The sequence below is a fragment of the Pleurodeles waltl genome, chromosome 5 (assembly GCF_031143425.1).
Source record: "Pleurodeles waltl isolate 20211129_DDA chromosome 5, aPleWal1.hap1.20221129, whole genome shotgun sequence".
NCBI lineage: Eukaryota > Metazoa > Chordata > Amphibia > Caudata > Salamandridae > Pleurodeles > Pleurodeles waltl.
The window spans coordinates 1,665,033,311-1,665,059,843 of NC_090444.1; the positions used below are offsets into that span (position 1 = coordinate 1,665,033,311).

General features: G+C 48.5%; 1 protein-coding gene across 4 annotated transcripts in view; it reads right to left on the bottom strand.

Annotated features, from left to right (window-relative positions):
- The window catches only part of PUM2 (pumilio RNA binding family member 2), a 783,590-nt gene that overhangs the window by 324,804 nt on the left and 432,253 nt on the right, over nucleotides 1–26,533 (bottom strand). The gene's annotated exons all lie outside the window — the stretch shown is intronic.

Genomic DNA, 26,533 nt, shown 5'->3' on the forward strand with positions numbered 1-26,533 from the left:
AGGTGACAGTTAGGTCAGTACTTTTTTACGGTGATAAGAAGAAATAGATTAGACAAGTGAGTACTGCTGTACCTCCAAAATTGCGTCTGGGGAGGAGGGTGGGTTGTTTATGACTCTGATGAGGATACCCCTGGAAGAGAACTAGGATTTACAGGTAAGTAACGTATCCTTCTCTTCCAGGGGATCCTAATCAATAGTCGGAAACACTGAATAGATTAGCAAGCTCATTCCGTATCCATGCGGACGGAGCCGTAGAAGCACAAGCAGTCTATTTGTCTTAGTTAGATACATTTCTTAATGAAGCCTGACCCACTTGAGTGTCTGTCTTAGCATCTGAATCTAGACAGTAATGTCTTGTAAAAGTATGTACCAATCTCCATGTTGCAGCCTTGCAAATTTCGGAGATGGGTACATTCTTGAGAAGGGCTGTCGTTGACGCCTTGCCTCTTGTGGACTGCGCTTTAGGCCTGGCAGCCAATTGTTTGTTTGCCAATTGGTATGCAAACAGAAAACAGGAGACTATCCACCTAGAAATGGTCTGTTTTGAGGCCACTCTGCCTGTTCTCATGTAGCCATAGTTTACAAATAATTGATCAGATTGTCTGATATCCTCAGTCTTATCAAGATAAAACTTTAACACTCTCTTCAAGTCCAGGGAGTGCAAGGCTCTCTCTGCTAGTGTAGGAGGTTAGGGAAAGAATGGTGGAAGAGATATGGTCTGATTAATATGGAAGTCAGAAACCACCTTAGGTAAGAACCCAGGATGGGTCTGTAAAACTACCCTGTTATCATGAAAAGCTGTATAGGGTTCTTTTGAACAAAGAGCCTGAATTTCACAGACCCTTCTAGCTGAAGTAATGGCAACAAGAAAAGCGGTCTTTCATGTAAGGTGTTGCAAAGAAGTTTTGTAGGAAGTTGGCTCTGTATGTACTATTTCAAAGTAAGGAATAGTATGCACAGAGTCCAAGGGTTCCCCTTAGAGGTAACATAGTGGCAAAAAGAGATAATTCTAATGCTCTATTTTGTGGAAGTGTGGTCGAGCAGTGGGCTTATCAGAGGGTAGTGTTAAGCATTTGTTGTACACACAGGCAATAAATGAGGAACACACACACACAGACAATTCCAGGCCAATAGGTTTTTGTATAGAAAAATATATTTTCTTAGTTTATTTTAAGAACCACAGGTTCAAGATTCACAAACAATACTTTAAAAGAAAGGTATTTCACTTAGGAACTTTAGATTATCAAAATAGCATATACAGTTTTCACATAAATGACATAGCTATTTTAAAACTAGACACTTAGTGCAATTTTCAACAGTTCCTGGGGGAGGTAAGTGTTTGTTAGTTTTGCAGGTGAGTAAACCACCTACGGGGTTCAAAGTTGGGTCCAAGGTAGCCCACCGTTGAGGGTTCAGGGCAACCCCAAAGTTACCACACCAGCAGCTCAGGGCCGGTCAGGTGCAGAGTTCAAAGTGGTAAGCGGTGCCCAAAACGCATAGGCTTCAATGGAGATGGGGTGCCCCGGTTCCAGTCTGCCAGCAGGTAAGTACCCGCGTCTTCGGAGGGCAGACCAGGGGGGTTTTGTAGGGCACTGGGGGGCTTCAGCGATGCAGGCAGGCAAGGGGGGGGGGGGGGGTCCTTGGGGTAGCCACCACCTGGGCAAGGGAGAGGGCCACCTGGGGGTCGCTCCTGCACTGGAGGTCGGATCCTTCAGGTCCTGGAGGCTGCGGGTGCAGTGTCTTTACCAGACGTCGGGTCTTTGAAGCAGGCAGTCGCGGTCAGGGGGAGCCTCGGGAGTCCCTCTGCAGGCGTCGCTGTGGGGGCTCAGGGGGGGTCAATTCTGGCTACTCACGGTCTCGTAGTCGCCGGGGAGTCCTCCCTATGGTGTTTGTTCTCCACAAGTTGAGCCGGGGGCATCGGGTGCAGAGTGCAAAGTCTCACGCTTCCGGCGGGAAACGTGTGTTGTTTCAAAGTTGCTTCTTTGTTGCAAAGTTGCAGTCTTTGTGGAACAGAGCCGCTGTCCTCGGGAGTTCTTGGTCCTTCTAGATGCACGGTAGTCCTCTGAGGCTTAGGAGGTCGCTGGACCCTGTGGAACGCATCGCTGGAGCAGTGTCTTTAGAAGGGGGGAGACAGGCCGGTAGAGCTGGGGCCAAAGCAGTTGGTGTCTCCGTCTTCTCTGCAGGTTTTTCAGCTTAGCCGTCCTCTTCTTCTTAGGTTGCAGGAATCTATCTTGCTGTGTTCTGGGAGCCCCTAAATACTCAATTTAGGGGTGTGTTTAGGTCTGGGGGGTTAGTAGCCAATGGCTACTAGCCCTGAGGGTGGCTACACCCTCTTTGTGCCCCCCTCCCTGAGGGGAGGGGGGCACATCCCTAATCCTATTGGGGGAATCCTCCATCTGCAAGATGGAGGATTTCTAAAAGACAGTCTACCTACCTGAAATACCTTTCATTTGAAGTATTACATGTAAATCTTGAACCTGTGGTTCTTAAAATAAACTAAGAAAATATATTTTTCTATACATAAACCTATTGGCCTAGAATTGTCTCAGTGTGTGTTCCTCATTTATTGCTTGTGTGTGTACAACAAATGCTTAACACTACTCCTTTGATAAGCCTACTGCTCGACCACACTACCACAAAATAGAGCATTAGTATTATCTCTTTTTGCCACTATCTTACCTCGAAGGGGAACCCTTGGACTCTGTGCATACTATTCCTTACTTTGAAATAGTGCATACAGAGCCAACTTCCTACACTTGGCATCAGCAAAGGCAAAAAGCCAGGGGGTAATCATGCCAAGGAGGCATTTCCTTACAAGCTTTGTGTGTAGGCTCACAGGGAGGTAAGTCTAGACAGGACCACATTCAATTCCTACGGGGGTGAAGGTGTACGAACTGGTGGAAACAGTGTTTTCAAGCCCTCTAGAAAATCCTTAACCACTTGCATAGTAAAGAATGACTTTTGAAAGGGTGATTTACAATAAGCAGTAATGGCAGACAAATGTACCTTAATAGAGGAAAACTGCAGTACTGGCTTCGCAAGGTGAAGAAGGCAGGGTAGAATAACCTCCTCGAGCCAGGATAGGATTGAGATCATTCTGGAAGCACCACATGTAGAATCTCTTCCATTTGAATGCAAAAGAGCGCCGTGTCGAGGGTCATTTGGACTCCTTTAGAATATTCATGCATTCCTGTGAGAGGACTAGATGGCCATACTGCAGGAATTCAGGAGCCATGCCGTAAAGCTCAGCGAGGGAAGGATGGGATGCAGTACTTTCCCCTCTAATCTGATGCGAAGATCCGGTTTGCATGGCAGCCTCTTGTGAGGTTGTTCTGACAACTGGAGGAGATCCGTGTACCACCATTGACAGGGCCATTCCGGGGATATTAGTTTCATCCTGGGTTTGGCCCTGTAGAATTTGTTGATCACTGTGGGAATTAGGAGAATGGGGGAAAAGCGTAGAGAAATGTCCTCTCATTCCTGGTCAGTAAAACCTGCATGCGAAGTCTTGCCATTTTTAGTTGTCAGCAAACAGGTCTAATTGAGAACACACCCATGGTCGAAAAATGTCTGTTACGGGGTGAAGCACCCAGTCGTGCAAGTCAGAGATTTCGGATGAGGGAATCTGCTTTTGAGTTCCGTTCCCCCGGAAGGTGAACCGCTATGATTGACAGCCTCCTCTCTAGTAACCAATGCCAGATGGCTTGTGACTCTCGAGATAGAGGGTGAGATAGAGTCCCCCCCCTGTTTGGTCAAATAGTACATTGTGGTTGTGTTGTCTGTTTGGACTAAAATGGAGTTGCCCTTGATGAATGGTCAAAAAGACTTGAGAGCTAGAAGAACCTCTCTCAGTTCCAGCAGATTGATGTGGTATTGCTGCTCTTTGTCCGACCAGTCCTTGAGCCTGGAGAGAGCCCATGTGAGCTCCCCAACACTGCACTGATGCATCCGTTACAAGCGTCTCGGTAGAAGTGCTCTGATGAAAAGGGACCCCTACTAACAGATTTTGTCAATGAGTCCACCACTGTAGTGAGGTTTTTGCCACAGGTGAGAGGATTATTCTGTCTTCCCATTTGGCTGTAAGTTGGCTCCACTGATCTTCCAGGTTCTCCTGAAGAGGTCTCATGTGTAACCTGGCATTCGGAAGAATGAAAATGCAGGAGGCCATTGAACCCAGTAATGAAGCTATTTGTCTGACTGTAGATCATATAGTGTGAAGGATGCTGTGACACTTCTGTGCTATTGATAATAGTCTCTCCTCCGAAGCATACACTTTTTCTAGGTTTGTGTCCCGCACCGTTCCTAAGTAATGGATCCTCTGGGTTGGAGTTAGTATGGACCTGTAGACTGACCTGTAGACATAAGGTTTTGAAGGTGTCCAAAACGATTTTGAGGTGGTGAAAGGTTTGGACTGAATTGCTGCCTTTCAGTAACCAATCATCGAGGTATGGGTAAATAAAAATCTTTTTCTTCTTCAAGTGTGCTGCTATTGTTGCTACACATTTGGAAAATGTTCCAGGGGCTGATTTTAGCCCGAAAGGTAGTACCTTGAATTGGTAGTGGTGGGATGCAACTACGAAGCAAAGGAATTTGCGGCATTTTGCGGTCACCGGGATGTGAAAATCTGCATCCTGTAGATCTATGGACACATCCAGTCCCCTTGTTGGAGCCGAGGGAAAATTTGATGAAGGGCCAGCATTCTGAATTTTTCTTTTCGAATGTACTTGTTTAGATGTCTCAGATCCAAAATAGGATTGAAAACCCTGTCTGGACTTTTCTTTTGTACTAGGAAATAGCTGTAGTACACTACTTCTCCCCTCTGCGAAGGTGGAACTTTTTCAATAGCTCTTTTTTGCAGTAGAATGAGAACCTCTTTCTGCAGGAGAGGCTGGTGATGACAATCTGTTTTTGTTGGTTGCACCGGAGGAGGAGGGGACTTGAACGTAGAGAATACCCATTCTCGACAATATTTAGCACCCATTTGCCCTTTGTTATGGAGGCCACTCGTTTACATAATTCACAATACTTCCCCCATTCCCCACTGGAGTGGTTGACAGGATCAGGGTAAGCGAGTCCTCATTGTTTACCAGATGTTTTGGATGCAGACTGATTTTGTCTGCTCGATCCACGTTTCCTTGTTGTCTTTTGGGACTGGTTAGAACGGTCGTTCCTGTCTTTGCTGTTGCCTTTGGGACCAATGAGGGGTTTGAACCCTCTTGCTAGTATGGACGTCTATCATATGGCCTATACCTTCTACACTATTCCTTGCATTTCTCTAGCCCTACGTCTTTGTGTGTCCAATTCAGATTTCGTTTTGGTCATTTCGTCATCTGTGTAAAGAATTTCCAGTAAACGGCAGGTTAAAAATGCGATGTTGAGCCTCCGGCTTTAGCCCTGTGAGACGGAGCCAAGATCACCTTCTTGCACATATGCCATGTGCATATCCATGAGCCACTAGCTCCGAACCATCAGCAGCCGCACTGATCACCTGATTGGCTACTAGGCCTCCTTCCTGTAGGATTTCTTGGAAATCCTGTCTGTCTTCCCTAGGCAGTTTGTCGACAAACCTTTTCAGAGAGTCTCACAAAGAACGATCGTACCTTCCTAAAAGTGCAGAGGCACTAGATACCTTCATAAAGGATGCAGAGGTAACACCCATCTTTATACCCAACTAGTCCAGATGCTTGCTCTCCTTATCTGGAGGGACCGTTGATGTGGATGCCACTGAATGGGTCTTTCTGGCTGCAGCTAAAATGACAGAATCCAGTGGAGGATAAGCTCTAAGAAATAAAGGCTCCTGGTCTGGGGCCTTGTAGTTCTTTAGGATTCGAGCAGGAGCTGCACGCAGGCTTGCTGGTGTCAGGAAGGTAGCCATGGTTGGCTGCAAAAGCCCAGGAACTAACAGCAAAAGCTGTCTCAAAGAGGAGCGATGGTGCAGTTTAAAAAAAAAAAAAATCACAAACGAGGACGCTGTAGGTTCCAGAAGGTCTATATTGAGTTTTTGGGCTCCTCTAACCAACACCTCATTAAAAGTGTTTATGTCGTCCACTGGAGATACTCTTGCCAGAGGAGTCTTTGATAGAAGACTTAGATGCCATGGACCATGAAGGAGATGGGCGACTCTGGTGATGGGATCTATAGACCATCTTGGCATTAATCTGGATGCCTGTGGTGACCTACTCCTTGTGCGCGACCAAGAAGGACTGCGCCACCATCGTCGTGGATCGGGCTGTTCTGTAGATGGCACTGTCTCCCGCTTGGCTGGAGGTGTTGGAGATGGTAAAAAGATGCAGAGGCGGAATACAACTGAGAGTACTGGGAGACCAGAGATTGAGGGGCCGGATTCTTGTTATGGCTTTCTAACCACCTCAGCAAAAGATTTATGGGTCAGAGCTGTCTGTGTGATGAGGCTCTCGAGGACACTTTAGATGACCTACTTGGTATAGTTATGATCGGGTCATGAGGCAGCAACGCCGCCTCAGCAGGTGAAGTTTGTCCTATTGCCGTCTTTGGTCGACTCTGAGGCGAGCTGGATCGGTGAGAAGTTTGTTTCGACATTACCGGAAAAGGTGAGGAGTGTCTCAATGTAGTGTCGTCAATGAGACTGACAGTCTTGGCGTCGAGAGTCTCGATGTTGAACGTCCTGACGCCGAGTGAAGGGCCAACGGGAGCGAGTGTCTCGACGTCGAATGGCGACTTGTCGCCATCAGCGGAGACCTCGACCTTGTTCTTGAGGTTGTCTTCGACATTGAGTGTTTCGTCGTCGAAGGGTCTGGGCGCGCCCTTAATGGAGTCTCAGCACGCCTGTGCTGGCTCGACATCGAGCGGTGGGCGGCCGCCGACAGGGATCTATCCCTCAGAGGTAGTTGCTTGTTCGACGTCATGTCCCTTGAAGTCGCATGTGTTGACGTTGGTTGACAACGCTGATGCGATGACGATGGGAGTCATGACGTTGACGGAGAACAAACAGGAATCTTCCTACCTGCTGAGATGGATCTTGCTCGCCGCTTGTCAGAGGAAACTTTTACTCTGGAGACCTTCTTATGAAGAGATGAAGATGACGTTTTCTCCCTTTCATGTAAGCCATGGAGACAAATTCTTTCTCTGTCTTTCCATGTTCTTTTTGACAGGTTCTGGCAGTGTTTGCACGTCTCAGGACAGTGGCTTTGTGGCAAGAACACTATGCAGACTGAATGTGGGTCAGTCTGAGCCTTCTTTTTGCCACAAGCAGGGCATTTTACAAAAAGGGAAGGCATTTTTCTCAGAGACAAATCTTACTTTACTCAGGAAATGAGAAAAGACATTGAGTAAAATAAAGAAAGCTGTCTTTTTAGAAGTTTCTCTGGTTAAAAAAACTCAGAAAAATGAGAGCTCAATGCTCCAAGATCCTAACAGAAGGAGCCAGAAAAAAGAAATGACCTAACCGTGACCCAAATGTCACCTCACTCTCACCTCTGAGGCATGGTGGGATACTGGAGGTGCTCAGAGCCTTAAAGGCACGGTGCCAGTTATTTTGGTTCTGTTATGTTAACTTGGATGCAGCCTATTGGCTAATAATGCTGCTGTATTTTCAATCTAGTTTTTTCTTTCTACAGTGAATTGTTTATACTTTCTATGCTCTCTTCTTTGATTGCAGAAAGGCTTTACCTCTAATTGAAGTTTAATTAAAGAAAAACTTCACAAAAAAATAAAGCATTTTTAGCCTGTTTCTCAACATAGACTGCATTATTGCTTACACATGTATATAATATATATGTATTAAAATTCTCCACTCGGATATTACTTTTGCATATACATTTGATACATATACATGTGTGTTTATGTATGCTCCAGGGTCCCTGCATGTGGGTGGGAATATTCAGTGTTTATGACTATTGATGAGGATCCTCTGGAAGAGAAACCAAAGTAGTACTGCCTAAATGTTGAAGGTCAGAAGAGGGCACACCGAACAAAATGCCTTGCAGGACTAAGCAAGTCAAGTGACATTCTTATCGGCCTTGGCTAGCACGGCAATAGTGAACATATGTAACAACACCCACATTGCAGCCTGGCATATCAAGGATAGGCACTCCTCATGCCAATACCATAGTAGCAGCCTTTTCCTTTGCAGAATGCGTTCTCATGAATTCTGGGGGGTAGTTTTAGACCAGTGTGTTGCAGGTCATAACGCAGAGGACAAGGCAACATCACTGGGTCATCTTCTTCACCGCTATGCCCTCCTTTGCACCTGAAAAACAGAGAAGGAGCAAATACCCTACCCCATGATTTATGGAGATGTAAGCTGTGGAGATTCAAATGCAGGATTGTTTCTTGTTGCTGAGTCAGGAGGTCTAGCCAAAGCCGAAACCTCAATAGAGAACAAATCCTTCTACTTAGAAGCTCTGGGTACAATAATATCCAGGCCAAGACTTGGGCCTGCTTTTTCTTGGTCTTCTTTAGAATCTGAGGCACAAGGCATGCAGTAGTTCCTCATACCACTCCACCTGTAATGAGTCTCCTGTTGGGTGCCTTGGATAAAACTCCAGTGCACAAAATTGCTGACACTGCCCATACTCTACATCACTGAAGAAATTAAGTCTGAGATGCCCCAGCATTCGAAAACGTCCTGCACCACCTTGGAATGAAGACTCCACTCATGTTACGCCAAACAGCACCTGCTCTGTTTATCCACTAATGTATTCGGGGAACCTGCCAGGTGGTTGTGACCAACAGGATGTTCCATAGTTTCAGCCACCTCGAGAGGTACACTACCCAGCAACACACTACCCAGCTTGTTGCACATGACAATAGTACTGCCTGTGAGAACCTGTACCAGATTCTCATTTAGTAACAGAAGGAAGGCTCTGAGGGCCCACCTGGACACTCAAAGCATCAATAGATTCATGAAAAGCAGGCAGCAACTGGAGACCAGAGACCTCTGATCTCAGCCTCATCTAGGTCAACTCCCCATCCCAGCAGTGCCAAGACTGGCACAACTGTGAGCTCTAGGATAGGAGGAGAGTGTGGCCTGCTGCCAGTCAAATTGGCACAAACAGACACCACTGTGGTTCCTGAGCAATCTCCCTTGTGACCCAGATGGAGCTGGAGAGGAAGCTCCAATGTATAGTACACTGTGATTTGAGGTTCCATTACAGGGGTGCATTTGCCACCTGGCATAGTGGCAGAGGAGGAAATAGAAGGCCAAAAAAGTCCAAGATGCTTCAGAGTCATCCTCACCCAGGACTCATTCTGAAACATCAGGATCATACCCTGCCTCGGTCTTCAAGGAGGACACGGGGGCAATGATGTGCTTTGATAATCTGACACTGGCCTCACCCACATTCACAATGCAAATAGAAGGCACATCGCTCACAATAGCAGCTGGCAGTGCTGCAATGGGCTACTGCAGAATCCGCTGCACTACACAGAGAGGAGCTGTGGGGCCTCCGTCGGCCACCCATAACTGCAACCAGGGATGACCTTTTATATATATTTCAGAGCAATCCCAATTCCAACGCTGGCTTGCAGTAACCGTGGCAATGACCACCAACTCACATGCACATTCAGGACACTACTATGACACACCAGGTAATGCAGTTCATGGGATAGTTCACACACTGTTACTGTACTTGAATAATGAAAATAGGCTCCATGTTTTTGATTTGTTTCCGGTTTATCTCTATACTTCCTTATTTGCTGGGACAACTTGTAATTGCTTCATCACATATGCCAATTTCTGACCTTTTACTGTACTTGAAACATCGCAGATTATTATTAATTTGTCTTATTAAGTACAATGCTGTAACATGTAAAACCATTAATAAAATGTTTGAGACAAAAACAAGGGTCATACCCTGAATGTTCCAGTCTCGCCTGACGCAGAGTGAAGCATTGAACTTTAGTGTCTAGAACTGCCCCAAAATCACTGCACAGGGCTCAGGCGAGACTTTACATATAGAATCTGAGTCAATGTGAACATTTCTAATGTTTCCTTGCGCAGGAAGGAATTCAACAGGCAATCATCTAGGGTAGGTCTCATTCCTCCTCATAACGACTGCACACACACTACAATCACCCTACGGGACAAGGAAATAGTCTAAATAGCATTATTCTCTACAAGTCAAATGCCCGTTCACAGGCACCCTTGAAGAGCAGAAGATTTAACTCATGCATCAGAATTATCAAGTTCTCGACAAAATTAATTCTAATTTGGGAGGATGAAGCCAGGGTAAAATTAAGGGTATTGCATAGCCTTTTCAAAAGAGTTGGCGACCTTCACCCAAGGGGGGCATTGCTGTATTCTGCATTCTTTCATTCTCTACGGATGTCCTTCATACCAGAATTTTGCCTTGCTGTCCTTTAGTACAACACTAGGACTACACAAACATTTGTTTATCTCCACTTAGAGACATCAACACACAAAATATACACCTAGTAACAAGCAAAAAAGCACAGAAGAACATAGGACACTATAGGGGCCAAACCATATACTAAGAAAGTAGTAAAAGAATGGAGATGCCCAACCAAGGTTAAAATGTTAAGACTCCCAGGGTCTGGCGGAGTAGAAAACAAGTTACTTACCTGTAACTACAGTTATCCAGTATTGGTATCTTTCATAAATTCACATGCTTGAATCATCCCCGTCGTCGAAGTGGGAGTCCCACGGTACATAAAATAGCAATAATTAACAAATAAAAGTTTTTTGCCATAGGCTATAATGGAGAGAGTAATTGCTCATATAGCCTGTCCATGTCCTTTTGTGAAAAGGACCCAAACCTGCCTGCTGACCAATCAGGCACCAACATTCTCCAGAGAAGCTCCTTCCCTCAGATTTTCCAGCACATGAGTGAAAGATTATAACCTGAGAGGAAATGCGAGCGTCAAAGGGGAGGAGGGTGGCTCGCATGTGAATTTATGAAAGATACCAATATTGGTTAACTGTAGTTACAGGTAAGTAACTTGTTTTCTTATCCAGTATTGGATCTTTCATAAATTCACATGCTTGAATCTGAATAGTCAGCAGTTGTAGGAAGTTGGCTCTGTATGCAACTATTTCAAAGTAAGGAATAGTATGCACAGAGTCCAAGGGTTCCCCTTAGAGGTAAGATAGTGGCAAAAAGAGATCATACTAATGCTCTATTTTGTGGTAGTGTGGTCGAGCAGTAGGCTTATCAAAGGAGTAGTGTTAAGCATTTGTTGTACACTCACAGGCAATAAATGAGGAACACAACACTCAGAGACAATTTCAGGCCAATAGGTTTTTTGTATAGAAAAATATCTTTTCCTTAGTTTAAGAACCACAAGTTCAAGATTTACATGTAATACTTCAAATGAAAGGTATTGCAGGTAGGTACTTTAGGAACTTTGAATTAGCAAATAGCATATACAGTTTTCACATAAATCACATATAGCTATTTTAAAACTAGGCACAGTGCAATTTCAACAGTTCGGGGTTGGGGGGGGGGGGGGGGGGGGGGGGGGGAGTAAGAGTTTGTTAGTTTTTGCAGGTAAGTAAACCACCTACGGGGTTCAAGTTTGGGTCCAAGGTAGCCCACCGTTGGGGGTTCAGAGCAACCCAAAAAGTTACCACACCAGCAGCTCAGGGCCGGTCAGGTGGAGAGGTCAAAGTGGTGCCCAAAACGCATAGGCTTCAATGGAGAAGGGGGGTACCCCGGTTCCAGTCTGCCAGCAGGTAAGTACCCGCGTCTTCGGAGGGCAGACAGCGGGGAGGGGGGGGGGGCGGCAGGGGGGAAGAGTCCACACAGAAAGTACCCCCTCAGCGGCACGGGGCGGCCGGGTGCAGTGAGCAAACAAGCGGCAGGTTTGTAATAGAAAGCAAAGGGAGACCAAGGGGTCTCTTTAGCGATGCAGGAAGGCAAGGGGGGGCTCCTCGGGTAGCCACCACCTGGGCAAGGGTGAGAGGGCCACCTGGGGGTCGCTCCTGCACTGGAGGTCGGATCCTTCAGGTCCTGGGGGCTGCAGGTGCAGTGTCCCTACCAGGCGTCGGGTTCATTAGAAGCAGGCAGTCGCGGTCAGGGGAGCCTCGGGATCCCCTCTGCCAGGCGTCGCTGTGGGGGCTCAGGGGGGTCAACTCTGGCTACTCACGGTCTCGCAGTCGCCGGGGAATCCTCCCTGAAGTGATTGTTCTCCACAGGGCGTTGGGTGCAGAGTGCCAAGTCTCAAGCTTCCGGCAGGAAATGCGTGCTGTTTTAAAGTTGGCTCCTTTGTTACAAAGTTGCAGTCTTTGGTGAACAGAGCCCAGCTGTCCTCTGGAGTTCTTGGTCCTTCTAGATGCAGTGCAGTCCCTCTGAGGCTTCAGAGGTCGCTGGTCCCTGTGGAAAGCGTCGCTGGAGCAGTGTCTTTAGAAGTGGGGAGACAGGCCGGTAGAGCTGGGGCAAAGCAGTTTGGTGTCTCCGTCTTCACTGCAGGGTTTTTCAGCTCAGCAGTCCTCTTCTTCTTAGGTGTGCAGTAATCTATCTTGCTGTGTTACTGGGAGCCCCTAAATACTCAATTTAGGGGTGTGTTTAGGTCTGGGGGGTTAGTAGCCAATGGCCTACTAGCCCTGAGGGTGGCTACACCCTCTTTGTGCCTCCTCCCTGAGGGGAGGGGGCACATCCCTAATCTTACTGGGGGAATCCTCCATCTGCAAGATGGAGGATTTCTAAAAGTCAGAGTCACCTCAGCTCAGGACACCTTAGGAGCTGTCCTTACTGGCCAGTGACGACTCCTTGTTTTTCTCATTATCGCTCCTGGACTTGCCGCCAAAAGTGGGGGCTGTGTCCAGGGGGCGGGCATCTCCACTAGCTGGAGTGCCCTGGGGCATTGTAACATGAGGCTCAAGGCTAGGTGTTACAGGTTCCTGCAGGGGGGAGGTGTGAAGCACCTCCACCAGAGCAGGCTTTGTTTCTGTCCTCAGAGAGCACAAAGGCTCTCACCACATGGGGGTCAGAAACTCGTCTCTCAGCAGCAGGCTGGCACAGACCAGTCAGACCTTGTAGGAAGTTGGCTCTGTATGTGCTATTTCAAAGTAAGGAATAGCATGCACAGAGTCCAAGGGTTCCCCTTAGAGGTAAAATAGTGGTAAAAATAGATAATACTAATGCTCTATTTCGTGGTAGTGTGGTCGAGCAGTAGGCTTATCCAAGGAGTAGTGTTAAGCATTTGTTGTACATACACACAGGCAATAAATGAGGTACACACACTCAGAGACAAATCCAGCCAATAGGTGTTGTTATAGAAAAATATCTTTTCTTAGTTTATTTTAAGAACCACAGGTTCAAATTTAACATGTAAGATCTTGTTTGAAAGGTATTGCAGGTAAGTACATTAGGAACTTTGAATCATTTCAATTGCATGTATACTTTTCAAGTTATTGACAAATAGTTACTTTAAAAGTGGACACTTAGTGCAATTTTCACAGTTCCTGGGGGAGGTAAGTTTTTGTTAGTTTTACCAGGTAAGTAAGACACTTACAGGGTTCAGTTCTTGGTCCAAGGGAGCCCACCGTTGGGGGTTCAGAGCAACCCCAAAGTCACCACACCAGCAGCTCAGGGCCGGTCAGGTGCAGAGTTCAAAGTGGTGCCCAAAACGCATAGGCTAGAATGGAGAGAAGGGGGTGCCCCGGTTCCGGTCTGCTTGCAGGTAAGTACCCGCGTCTTCGGAGGGCAGACCAGGGGGGTTTTGTAGGGCACCGGGGGGGACACAAGCCCACACAGAAATTTCACCCTCAGCAGCGCGGGGGCGGCCGGGTGCAGTGTAGAAACAAGCGTCGGGTTCGCAATGTTAGTCTATGAGAGATCAACGGATCTCTTCAGCGCTGCAGGCAGGCAAGGGGGGCTTCCTCGGGAAAACCTCCACTTGGGCAAGGGAGAGGGACTCCTGGGGGTCACTCCTCCAGTGAAAGTCCGGTCCTTCAGGTCCTGGGGGCTGCGGGTGCAGGGTCCTTTCCAGGCGTCGGGACTTAGGTTTCAGAGAGTCGCGGTCAGGGGAAGCCTCGGGATTCCCTCTGCAGGCGGCGCTGTGGGGGCTCAGGGGGGACAGGTTTTGGTACTCACAGTCGGAGAGTAGTCCGGGGGTCCTCCCTGAGGGGTTGGTTCTCCACCAGCCGAGTCGGGGTCGCCGGGTGCAGTGTTGCAAGTCTCACGCTTCTTGCGGGGAGATTGCAGGGTCTTTAAAGCTGCTCCTCAAAACAAAGTTGCAGTCTTTTTGGAGCAGGTCCGCTGTCCTCGGGAGTTTCTTGTCTTTTTCGAAGCAGGGCAGTCCTCAGAGGATTCAGAGGTCGCTGGTCCCTTGGAAGGCGTCGCTGGAGCAGAGTTCTTTGGAAGGCAGGAGACAGGCCGGTGAGTTTCTGGAGCCAAGGCAGTTGTCGTCTTCTGGTCTTCCTCTGCAGGGGTTTTCAGCTAGGCAGTCCTTCTTCTTGTAGTTTGCAGGAATCTAATTTTCTAGGGTTCAGGGTAGCCCTTAAATACTAAATTTAAGGGCGTGTTTAGGTCTGGGGGGTTAGTAGCCAATGGCTACTAGCCCTGAGGGTGGGTACACCCTCTTTGTGTCTCCTCCCAAGGGGAGGGGGTCACAATCCTAACCCTATTGGGGGAATCCTCCATCTGCAAGATGGAGGATTTCTAAAAGTTAGAGTCACCTCAGCTCAGGACACCTTAGGGGCTGTCCTGACTGGCCAGTGACTCCTCCTTGTTATTCTCATTATTTTCTCCGGCCTTGCCGCCAAAAGTGGGGGCCGGGCCGGAGGGGGCGGGCAACTCCACTAGCTGGAGTGTCCTGCGGTGCTGTGACAAAGGGGTGAGCCTTTGAGGCTCACCGCCAGGTGTTACAGCTCCTGCCTGGGGGAGGTGTTAGCATCTCCACCCAGTGCAGGCTTTGTTACTGGCCTCAGAGTGACAAAGGCACTCTCCCCATGGGGCCAGCAACATGTCTCTAGTGTGGCAGGCTGCTGGAACTAGTCAGCCTACACAGATAGTCGGTTAAGTTTCAGGGGGCACCTCTAAGGTGCCCTCTGGGGTGTATTTTGCAATAAAATGTACACTGGCATCAGTGTGCATTTATTGTGCTGAGAAGTTTGATACCAAACTTCCCAGTTTTCAGTGTAGCCATTATGGTGCTGTGGAGTTCGTGTTTGACAGACTCCCAGACCATATACTCTTATGGCTACCCTGCACTTACAATGTCTAAGGTTTTGTTTAGACACTGTAGGGGTACCATGCTCATGCACTGGTACCCTCACCTATGGTATAGTGCACCCTGCCTTAGGGCTGTAAGGCCTGCTAGAGGGGTGTCTTACCTATACTGCATAGGCAGTGAGAGGCTGGCATGGCACCCTGAGGGGAGTGCCATGTCGACTTACTCGTTTTGTCCTCACTAGCACACACAAGCTGGCAAGCAGTGTGTCTGTGCTGAGTGAGAGGTCTCCAGGGTGGCATAAGACATGCTGCAGCCCTTAGAGACCTTCCTTGGCATCAGGGCCCTTGGTACTAGAAGTACCAGTTACAAGGGACTTATCTGGATGCCAGGGTCTGCCAATTGTGGATACAAAAGTACAGGTTAGGGAAAGAACACTGGTGCTGGGGCCTGGTTAGCAGGCCTCAGCACACTTTCAATTGTAAACATAGCATCAGCAAAGGCAAAAAGTCAGGGGGCAACCATGCCAAGGAGGCATTTCCTTACACAACCCCCCCCCCCCAAACGAAAGAGGATGAGACTAACCTTTCCCAAGAGAGTCTTCATTTTATAAGTGGAAGAACCTGGAAAGGCCATCTGCATTGGCATGGGCAGTCCCAGGTCTGTGTTCCACTATAAAGTTCATTCCCTGTAGGGAGATGGACCACCTCAACAGTTTAGGATTTTCACCTTTCATTTGCATCAGCCATTTGAGAGGTCTGTGGTCAGTTTGAACTAGGAAGTGAGTCCCAAAGAGGTATGGTCTCAGCTTCTTCAGGGACCAAACCACAGCAAAGGCCTCCCTCTCAATGGCACTCCAACGCTGCTCCCTGGGGAGTAACCTCCTGCTAATGAAAGCAACAGGCTGGTCAAGGCCATCATCATTTGTTTGGGACAAAACTGCCCCTATCCCATGTTCAGAGGCATCTGTCTGCACAATGAACTGCTTAGAATAATCTGGAGCTTTTAGAACTGGTGCTGAGCACATTGCTTGTTTCAGGGTGTCAAAGGCCTGTTGGCATTCCACAGTCCAGTTCACTTTCTTGGGCATTTTCTTGGAGGTGAGTTCAGTGAGGGCTGTCACAATGGATCCATATCCCTTCACAAACCTCCTGTAATACCCAGTCAAGCCAAGGAATGCCCTGACTTGAGTCTGGGTTTTTGGAGCTACCCAGTCCAGAATAGTCTGGATCTTGGGTTGGAGTGGCTGAACTTGGCCTCCACCTACAAGGTGGCCCAAGTAAACCACAGTTCCCTGCCCTATCTGGCATTTGGATGCCTTGATAGAGAGGCCTGCAGATTGCAGAGCCTTCAAAACCTTCTTCAGGTGGACCAGGTGATCCTGCCAGGTGGAGCTAAAGACAGCAATATCATCAAGATAAGCTGTGCTAAAGGACTCCAAGCCAGCAAGGACTTGATTCACCAACCTTTGGAAGGTGGCAGGGGCATTCTTTAAACCAAAGGGCATAACAGTAAACTGATAATGCCCATCAGGTGTGGAGAATGCTGTTTTCTCTTTTGCTCCAGGTGCCATTTTTATTTGCCAGTACCCTGCTGTCAAGTCAAAGGTACTTAGGAATTTGGCAGCACCTAATTTATCTATGAGCTCATCAGCTCTAGGAATTGGATGAGCATCTGTCTTGGTGACAGAATTGAGCCCTCTGTAGTCCACACAAAACCTCATCTCTTTCTTTCCATCTTTGGTGTGAGGTTTGGGGACTAAGACCACTGGGCTAGCCCAGGGGCTGTCAGAGCGCTCAATTACTCCCAATTCCAGCATCTTGTGGACTTCCACCTTGATGCTTTCCTTAACATGGTCAGATTGTCTAAAGATTTTGTTTTTGACAGGCATGCTGTCTCCTGTGTCCACATCATGGGTACACAGGTGCGTCTGACCAGGGGTTAAGGAGAAGAGTTCAGGAAACTGTTGTAGGACTCTCCTACAATCAGCTTGCTGTTGGCCAGAGAGGGTGTCTGAGTAGATCACTCCATCCACTGAGCCATCTTTTGGGTCTGATGACAGAAGATCAGGGAGAGGTTCACTCTCTGCCTCCTGATCCTCATCTGTTACCATCAACAGATTTACATCAGCCCTGTCATGGAAGAGCTTAAGGCGGTTCACATGGATCACCCTCTTGGGGCTCCTGCTTGTGCCCAGGTCCACCAGGTAGGTGACCTGACTCTTCCTTTCTAGCACTGGGTAAGGGCCACTCCATTTGTCCTGAAGTGCCCTGGGAGCCACAGGCTCCAGAACCCAGACTTTCTGCCCTGGTTGGAACTCAACCATTGCAGCCTTTTGGTCATACCAAAACTTCTGGAGCTGTTGGCTGGCCTCAAGGTTTTTGGTTGCCTTTTCCATGTACTCTGCCATTCTAGAGCGAAGGCCAAGTACATAGTCCACTATGTCTTGTTTAGGCTCATGAAGAGGTCTCTCCCAGCCTTCTTTAACAAGAGCAAGTGGTCCCCTTACAGGGTGACCAAACAGAAGTTCAAAGGGTGAGAATCCTACTCCCTTCTGTGGCACCTCTCTGTAAGCGAAAAGCAGGCATGGCAAGAGGACATCCCATCTCCTTTTGAGTTTTTCTGGGAGCCCCATGATCATGCCTTTTAATGTCTTGTTGAATCTCTCAACTAAGCCATTAGTCTGTGGATGGTATGGTGTAGTGAATTTGTAAGTCACTCCACACTCATTCCACATGTGTTTTAGGTATGCTGACATGAAGTTGGTACCTCTGTCAGACACCACCTCCTTAGGGAAACCCACTCTGGTAAAGATACCAATGAGGGCCTTGGCTACTGCAGGGGCAGTAGTCGACCTAAGGGGAATAGCTTCAGGATACCTAGTAGCATGATCCACTACTACCAGGATGTACATATTTCCTGAGGCTGTGGGAGGTTCCAGTGGACCAACTATGTCCACACCCACTCTTTCAAAGGGGACCCCCACCACTGGAAGTGGAATGAGGGGGGCCTTTGGGTGCCCACCTGTCTTACCACTGGATTGACAGGTGGGGCAGGAGAGGCAAAACTCCTTAACCTTCTGGGACATATTGGGCCAGTAGAAGTGGTTGACTAACCTCTCCCACGTCTTGGTTTGTCCCAAATGCCCAGCAAGGGGAATATCATGGGCTAAGGTCAGAATAAACTCTCTGAACGACTGAGGCACTACCACTCTCCTAGTGGCACCAGGTTTGGGGTCTCTGGCCTCAGTGTACAGGAGTCCATCTTCCCAATAGACCCTATGTGTTCCATTTTTCTTGCCCTTGGACTATTCAGCAGCTTGCTGCCTAAGGCCTTCAAGAGAGGGACAGGTTTCTTGTCCCTTACACAGCTCCTCCCTTGAGGGTCCCCCTGGGCCCAAGAGCTCAACCTGATAAGGTTCAAGCTCCAAAGGCTCAGTTCCCTCAGAGGGCAGAACTTCTTCCTGAGAAGAGAGGTTACCTTTTTCTGACTGTGTTGCAGTTGGTTTCCCAACTGACTTTCCTTTTCTCTTGGTAGGCTGGGCCATTTTTCCAGACTCCAGCTCTACTTTTTCACCCTGTGCCTTGCATTGTGCTCTTGTTTTTACACACACCAGTTCAGGGATACCCAGCATGGCTGCATGGGTTTTTAGTTCTACCTCAGCCCATGCTGAGGACTCCAGGTCATTTCCAAGCAGACAGTCTACTGGGATGTTTGAGGAGACCACCACCTGTTTCAGGCCATTGACCCCTCCCCATTCTAAAGTTACCATTGCCATGGGATGTGCTTTAGTTTGATTGTCAGCATTGGTGACTGTATAAGTTTTTCCAGTCAGGTATTGGCCAGGGGAAACCAGTTTCTCTGTCACCATGGTGACACTGGCACCTGTATCCCTCAGGCCCTCTACACTTGTCCCATTAATAAAGAGCTGCTGCCTGTATTTTTGCATGTTAGGGGGCCAGGCAGCTAGTGTGGCTAAATCTACCCCACCCTCAGAGACTAGAGTAGCTTCAGTGTGGACCCTGATTTGCTCTGGGCACACTGTTGATCCCACTTGGAGACTAGCCATTCCAGTGTTACCTGGATTGGAGTTTGGAGTGGAACTTTTCTTGGGACAGGCCTTGTCTCCAGTTTGGTGTCCAGACTGACTACAGTTTCGACACCAGGCCTTTTTGGGATCAAAGTTTTTACCCTTGTACCCAGGATTGTTTTGTGAAGAGGCTCTGGGCCCACCCTCCTGTGCAGGTTTTTGGGGGCCTTTAGAAGACTCTTGACTATTTTTATTTTTGGCTGTCTCACCACCTTTCCCCTGGGGAGGTTTTGTGACCCCTTTCTTTTGGTCACCCCCTGTGGAAGTTTTGGACACCCTAGTCTTGACCCAATGGTCCGCCTTCTTTCCCAATTCTTGGGGAGAAATTGGTCCTAGGTCTACCAGATGCTGATGCAGTTTATCATTGAAACAATTACTTAACAGGTGTTCTTTCACAAATAAATTGTACAGCCCATCATAATTACTTACACCACTGCCTTGAATCCAACCATCTAGTGTTTTTACTGAGTAGTCTACAAAGTCAACCCAGGTCTGGCTCGAGGATTTTTGAGCCCCCCTGAATCTAATCCTATACTCCTCAGTGGAGAATCCAAAGCCCTCAATCAGGGTACCCTTCATGAGGTCATAAGATTCTGCATCTTGTCCAGAGAGTGTGAGGATTCTATCCCTACACTTTCCTGTGAACATTTCCCAAAGGAGAGCACCCCAGTGAGATCTGTTCACTTTTCTGGTTACACAAGCCCTCTCAAAAGCTGTGAACCATTTGGTGATGTCATCACCATCTTCATATTTAGTTACAATCCCTTTAGGGATTTTCAACATGTCAGGAGAATCTCTGACCCTATTTATGTTGCTGCCACCATTGATGGGTCCTAGGCCCATTGTAGGAAGTTGGCTCTGTATGTGCTATTTCAAAGTAAGGAATAGCATGCACAGAGTCCAAGGGTTCCCCTTAGAGGTAAAATAGTGGTAAAAATAGATAATACTAATGCTCTATTTTGTGGTAGTGTGGTCGAGCAGTAGGCTTATCCCAGGAGTAGTGTTAAGCATTTGTTGTACATACACATAGACAATAAATGAGGTACACACACTCAGAGACAAATCCAGCCAATAGGTTTTTATATAGAAAAATATCTTTTCTTAGTTTATTTTAAGAACCACAGGTTCAAATTCTACATGTAATAGCTCATTCGAAAGGTATTGCAGGTAAGTACTTTAGGAACTTCAAATCATCAAAATTGCATGTATACTTTTCAAGTTATTGACAAATAGCTGTTTTAAAAGTGGACACTTAGTGCAATTTTCACAGTTCCTAGGGGAGGTAAGTTTTGATTAGTTTTACCAGGTAAGTAAGACGCTTACAGGGTTCAGTTCTTGGTCCAAGGTAGCCCACCGTTGGGGGTTCAGAGCAACCCCAAAGTCACCACACCAGCAGCTCAGGGCCGGTCAGGTGCAGAGTTCAAAGTGGTGCCCAAAACACATAGGCTAGAATGGAGAGAAGGGGGTGCCCCGGTTCCGGTCTGCTTGCAGGTAAGTACCCGCGTCTTCGGAGGGCAGACCAGGGGGGTTTTGTAGGGCACCGGGGGGGACACAAGTCCACACAGAAATTTCACCCTCAGCAGCGCGGGGGCGGCCGGGTGCAGTGTAGGAACAGGCGTCGGGTTCGCAATGTTAGTCTATGAGAGATCTCGGGATCTCTTCAGCGCTGCAGGCAGGCAAGGGGGGGATTCCTCGGGGAAACCTCCACTTGGGTAAGGGAGAGGGACTCCTGGGGGTCACTTCTCCAGTGAAAGTCCGGTCCTTCGGGTCCTGGGGGCTGCGGATGCAGGGTCTCTCCCAGGCGTCGGGACTTTAGGTTCAAGGAGTCGCGGTCAGGGGAAGCCTCGGGATTCCCTCTGCAGGCGGCGCTGTGGGGGCTCAGGGGGGACAGGTTTTGGTACTCACAGTATTAGAGTAGTCCTGGGGTCCCTCCTGAGGTGTCGGATCTCCACCAGCCGAGTCGGGGTCGCCGGGTGCAGTGTTGCAAGTCTCACGCTTCTTGCGGGGAGCTTGCAGGGTTCTTTAAAGCTGCTGGAAACAAAGTTGCAGCTTTTCTTGGAGCAGGTCCGCTGTCCTCGGGAGTTTCTTGTCTTTTCGAAGCAGGGGCAGTCCTCAGAGGATGTCGAGGTCGCTGGTCCCTTTGGAAGGCGTCGCTGGAGCAGGATCTTTGGAAGGCAGGAGACAGGCCGGTGAGTTTCTGGAGCCAAGGCAGTTGTCGTCTTCTGGTCTTCCGCTGCAGGGGTTTTCAGCTGGGCAGTCCTTCTTCTTGTAGTTGCAGGAATCTAATTTTCTAGGGTTCAGGGTAGCCCTTAAATACTAAATTTAAGGGCGTGTTTAGGTCTGGGGGGTTAGTAGCCAATGGCTACTAGCCCTGAGGGTGGGTACACCCTCTTTGTGCCTCCTCCCAAGGGGAGGGGGTCACAATCCTAACCCTATTGGGGGAATCCTCCATCTGCAAGATGGAGGATTTCTAAAAGTTAGAGTCACCTCAGCTCAGGACACCTTAGGGGCTGTCCTGACTGGCCAGTGACTCCTCCTTGTTATTCTCATTATTTTCTCCGGCCTTGCCGCCAAAAGTGGGGCCTGGCCGGAGGGGGCGGGCAACTCCACTAGCTGGAGTGTCCTGCTGGGTTGGCACAAAGGAGGTGAGCCTTTGAGGCTCACCGCCAGGTGTGACAATTCCTGCCTGGGAGAGGTGTTAGCATCTCCACCCAGTGCAGGCTTTGTTACTGGCCTCAGAGTGACAAAGGCACCCTCCCCATGGGGCCAGCAACATGTCTCGGTTTGTGGCAGGCTGCTAAAACTAGTCAGCCTACACAGATAGTCGGTTAAGTTTCAGGGGGCACCTCTAAGGTGCCCTCTGTGGTGTATTTTACAATAAAATGTACACTGGCATCAGTGTGCATTTATTGTGCTGAGAAGTTTGATACCAAACTTCCCAGTTTTCAGTGTAGCCATTATGGTGCTGTGGAGTTCGTGTTTGACAAACTCCCAGACCATATACTCTTATGGCTACCCTGCACTTACAATGTCTAAGGTTTTGTTTAGACACTGTAGGGGTACCATGCTCATGCACTGGTACCCTCACCTATGGTATAGTGCACCCTGCCTTAGGGCTGTAAGGCCTGCTAGAGGGGTGGCTTACCTATACTGCATAGGCAGTGAGAGGCTGGCATGGCACCCTGAGGGGAGTGCCATGTCGACTTACTCGTTTTGTCCTCACTAGCACACACAAGCTGGCAAGCAGTGTGTCTGTGCTGAGTGAGAGGTCTCCAGGGTGGCATAAGACATGCTGCAGCCCTTAGAGACCTTCCTTGGCATCAGGGCCCTTGGTACTAGAAGTACCAGTTACAAGGGACTTATCTGGATGCCAGGGTCTGCCAATTGTGGATACAAAAGTACAGGTTAGGGAAAGAACACTGGTGCTGGGGCCTGGTTAGCAGGCCTCAGCACACTTTCAATTGTAAACATAGCATCAGCAAAGGCAAAAAGTCAGGGGGCAACCATGCCAAGGAGGCATTTCCTTACACAACCCCCCCCCAAACGAAAGAGGATGAGACTAACCTTTCCCAAGAGAGTCTTCATTTTCTAAGTGGAAGAACCTGGAAAGGCCATCTGCATTGGCATGGGCAGTCCCAGGTCTGTGTTCCACTATAAAGTCCATTCCCTGTAGGGAGATGGACCACCTCAACAGTTTAGGATTTTCACCTTTCATTTGCATCAGCCATTTGAGAGGTCTGTGGTCAGTTTGAACTAGGAAGTGAGTCCCAAAGAGGTATGGTCTCAGCTTCTTCAGGGACCAAACCACAGCAAAGGCCTCCCTCTCAATGGCACTCCAACGCTGCTCCCTGGGGAGTAACCTCCTGCTAATGAAAGCAACAGGCTGGTCAAGGCCATCATCATTTGTTTGGGACAGAACTGCCCCTATCCCATGTTCAGAGGCATCAGTCTGCACAATGAACTGCTTAGAATAATCTGGAGCTTTGAGAACTGGTGCTGAGCACATTGCTTGTTTCAGGGTGTCAAAGGCCTGTTGGCAGTCCACAGTCCAGTTCACTTTCTTGGGCATTTTCTTGGAGGTGAGCTCAGTGAGGGCTGTCACAATGGATCCATATCCCTTCACAAACCTCCTGTAGTACCCAGTCAAGCCAAGGAATGCCCTGACTTGAGTCTGGGTTTTTGGAGCTACCCAGTCCAGAATGGTCTGGATCTTGGGTTGGAGTGGCTGAACTTGGCCTCCACCTACAAGGTGTCCCAAGTAAACCACAGTTCCCTGCCCTATCTGGCATTTGGATGCCTTGATAGAGAGGCCTGCAGATTGCAGAGCCTTCAAAACCTTCCTCAGGTGGACCAGGTGATCCTGCCAGGTGGAGCTAAAGACAGCAATATCATCAAGATAAGCTGTGCTAAAGGACTCCAAGCCAGCAAGGACTTGATTCACCAACCTTTGGAAGGTGGCAGGGGCATTCTTTAAACCAAAGGGCATAACAGTAAACTGATAATGCCCATCAGGTGTGGAGAATGCTGTCTTTTCTTTTGCTCCAGGTGCCATTTTTATTTGCCAGTACCCTGCTGTCAAGTCAAAGGTACTTAGAAATTTGGCAGCACCTAATTTATCAATGAGCTCATCAGCTCTTGGAATTGGATGAGCATCTGTCTTGGTGACAGAATTGAGCCCTCTGTAGTCCACACAAAACCTCATCTCTTTCTTTCCATCTTTGGTGTGAGGTTTGGGGACTAAGACCACTGGGCTAGCCCAGGGGCTGTCAGAGCGCTCAATTACTCCCAATTCCAGCATCTTGTGGACTTCCACCTTGATGCTTTCCTTAACATGGTCAGACTGTCTGAAGATTTTGTTTTTGACAGGCATGCTGTCTCCTGTGTCCACATCATGGGTACACAGGGGTGTCTGACCAGGGGTTAGGGAGAAAAGCTCAGGGAACTGTTGTAGGACTCTCCTACAATCAGCCTGCTGTTGGCCAGAGAGGGTGTCTGAGTAGATCACTCCATCTACTGTGCCATCTCTTGGGTCTGATGACAGAAGATCAGGGAGAGGTTCACTCTCTGCCTCCTGATCCTCATCTGTTACCATCAACAGATTGACATCAGCCCTGTCGTGGAAGACCTTAAGGCGGTTTACATGGATCACCCTTTTGGGGCTCCTGCTTGTGCCCAGGTCCACCAAGTAGGTGACCTGACTCTTCCTCTCTAGTACTGGGTAAGGGCCACTCCATTTGTCCTGGAGTGCCCTGGGAGCCACAGGCTCCAGAACCCAGACTTTCTGCCCTGGTTGGAACTCAACCAGTGCAGCCTTTTGGTCATACCAAAACTTCTGGAGCTGTTGGCTGGCCTCAAGGTTTTTGGTTGCCTTTTCCATGTACTCTGCCATTCTAGAGCGAAGGCCAAGTACATAGTCCACTATGTCCTGTTTAGGCTCATGGAGAGGTCTCTCCCAGCCTTCTTTAACAAGGGCAAGTGGTCCCCTTACAGGATGACCAAACAGAAGTTCAAAGGGTGAGAACCCTACTCCCTTCTGTGGTACCTCCCTGTAAGCGAAAAGCAGACATGGCAGGAGGACATCCCATCTCCTTTTGAGTTTTTCTGGGAGCCCCATGATCATGCCTTTTAATGTCTTGTTGAATCTCTCAACTAAGCCATTAGTTTGTGGATGGTAAGGTGTAGTGAATTTATAAGTCACTCCACACTCATTCCACATGTGCTTTAGGTATGCTGACATGAAGTTGGTACCTCTGTCAGACACCACCTCCTTAGGGAAACCCACTCTGGTAAAGATACCAATGAGGGCCTTGGCTACTGCAGGGGCAGTAGTCGACCTAAGGGGAATAGCTTCAGGATACCTGGTAGCATGATCCACTACTACCAGGATATACATATTTCCTGAGGCTGTGGGAGGTTCCAGTGGACCAACTATGTCCACACCCACTCTTTCAAAGGGCACCCCCACCACTGGAAGTGGAATGAGGGGGGCCTTTGGGTGCCCACCTGTCTTACCACTGGCTTGACAGGTGGGGCAGGAGAGGCAAAACTCCTTAACCATGTTGGACATATTGGGCCAGTAGAAGTGGTTGACTAACCTCTCCAACGTCTTGGTTTGTCCCAAATGTCCAGCAAGGGGAATGTCATGGGCCAATGTTAGGATGAACTCTCTGAACAGCTGAGGCACTACCACTCTCCTAGTGGCACCAGGTTTGGGGTCTCTGGCCTCAGTGTACAGGAGCCCATCTTCCCAATAGACCCTATGTGTTCCATTTTTCTTGCCTTTGGACTCTTCAGCAGCTTGCTGCCTAAGGCCTTCAAGAGAGGGACAGGTTTCTTGTCCCTTACACAGCTCTTCCCTTGAGGGTCCCCCTGGGCCTAAGAGCTCAACCTGATAAGGTTCAAGTTCCAAAGGCTCAGTTCCCTCAGAGGGCAGAACTTCTTCCTGAGAAGAGAGGTTCCCTTTCTTTTGCTGTGTTGCAGTTGGTTTCCCAACTGACTTTCCTGTTCTCTTGGTAGGCTGGGCCATTTTTTCAGACTCCAGCTCTACTTTTTCACCCTGTGCCTTGCATTGTGCTCTCGTTTTCACACACACCAGTTCAGGGATACCCAGCATTGCTGCATGGGTTTTTAGCTCTACCTCAGCCCATGCTGAGGACTCCAGGTCATTTCCAAGCAGACAGTCCACCGGGATATTTGAGGAGACCACCACCTGTTTCAGGCCATTGACCCCTCCCCATTCTAAAGTAACCATTGCCATGGGATGTACTTTTCTCTGATTGTCAGCGTTGGTGACTGTGTAAGTTTTTCCAGTCAGGTATTGGCCAGGGGAAACCAGTTTCTCTGTCACCATGGTGACACTGGCACCTGTATCCCTCAGGCCCTCTATTCTAGTCCCATTAATTAAGAGTTGCTGTCTGTATTTTTGCATGTTAGGCGGCCAGACAGCTAGTGTGGCTAAATCCACCCCACCCTCAGAAACTAGAGTAGCTTCAGTGTGGACCCTGATTTGCTCTGGGCACACTGTTGATCCCACTTGGAGACTAGCCATACCAGTGTTACCTGGATGGGAGTTTGGAGTGGAACCCTTCTTGGGACAGGCCTTGTCTCCAGTTTGGTGTCCATGCTGTTTACAGCTATGACACCAGGCCTTTTTGGGATCAAAGTTTTTACCCTTGTACCCATTGTTTTGTGAAGAGGCTCTGGGCCCACCCTCCTGTGCAGGTTTTTGGGGGCCTGTAGAAGACTCTTTACTATTTTTAGTTTTGGTTGTCTCATCACCCTTCTGCTGGGGAGTCTTTGTGACCCCTTTCTTTTGGTCACCCCCTGTTGAAG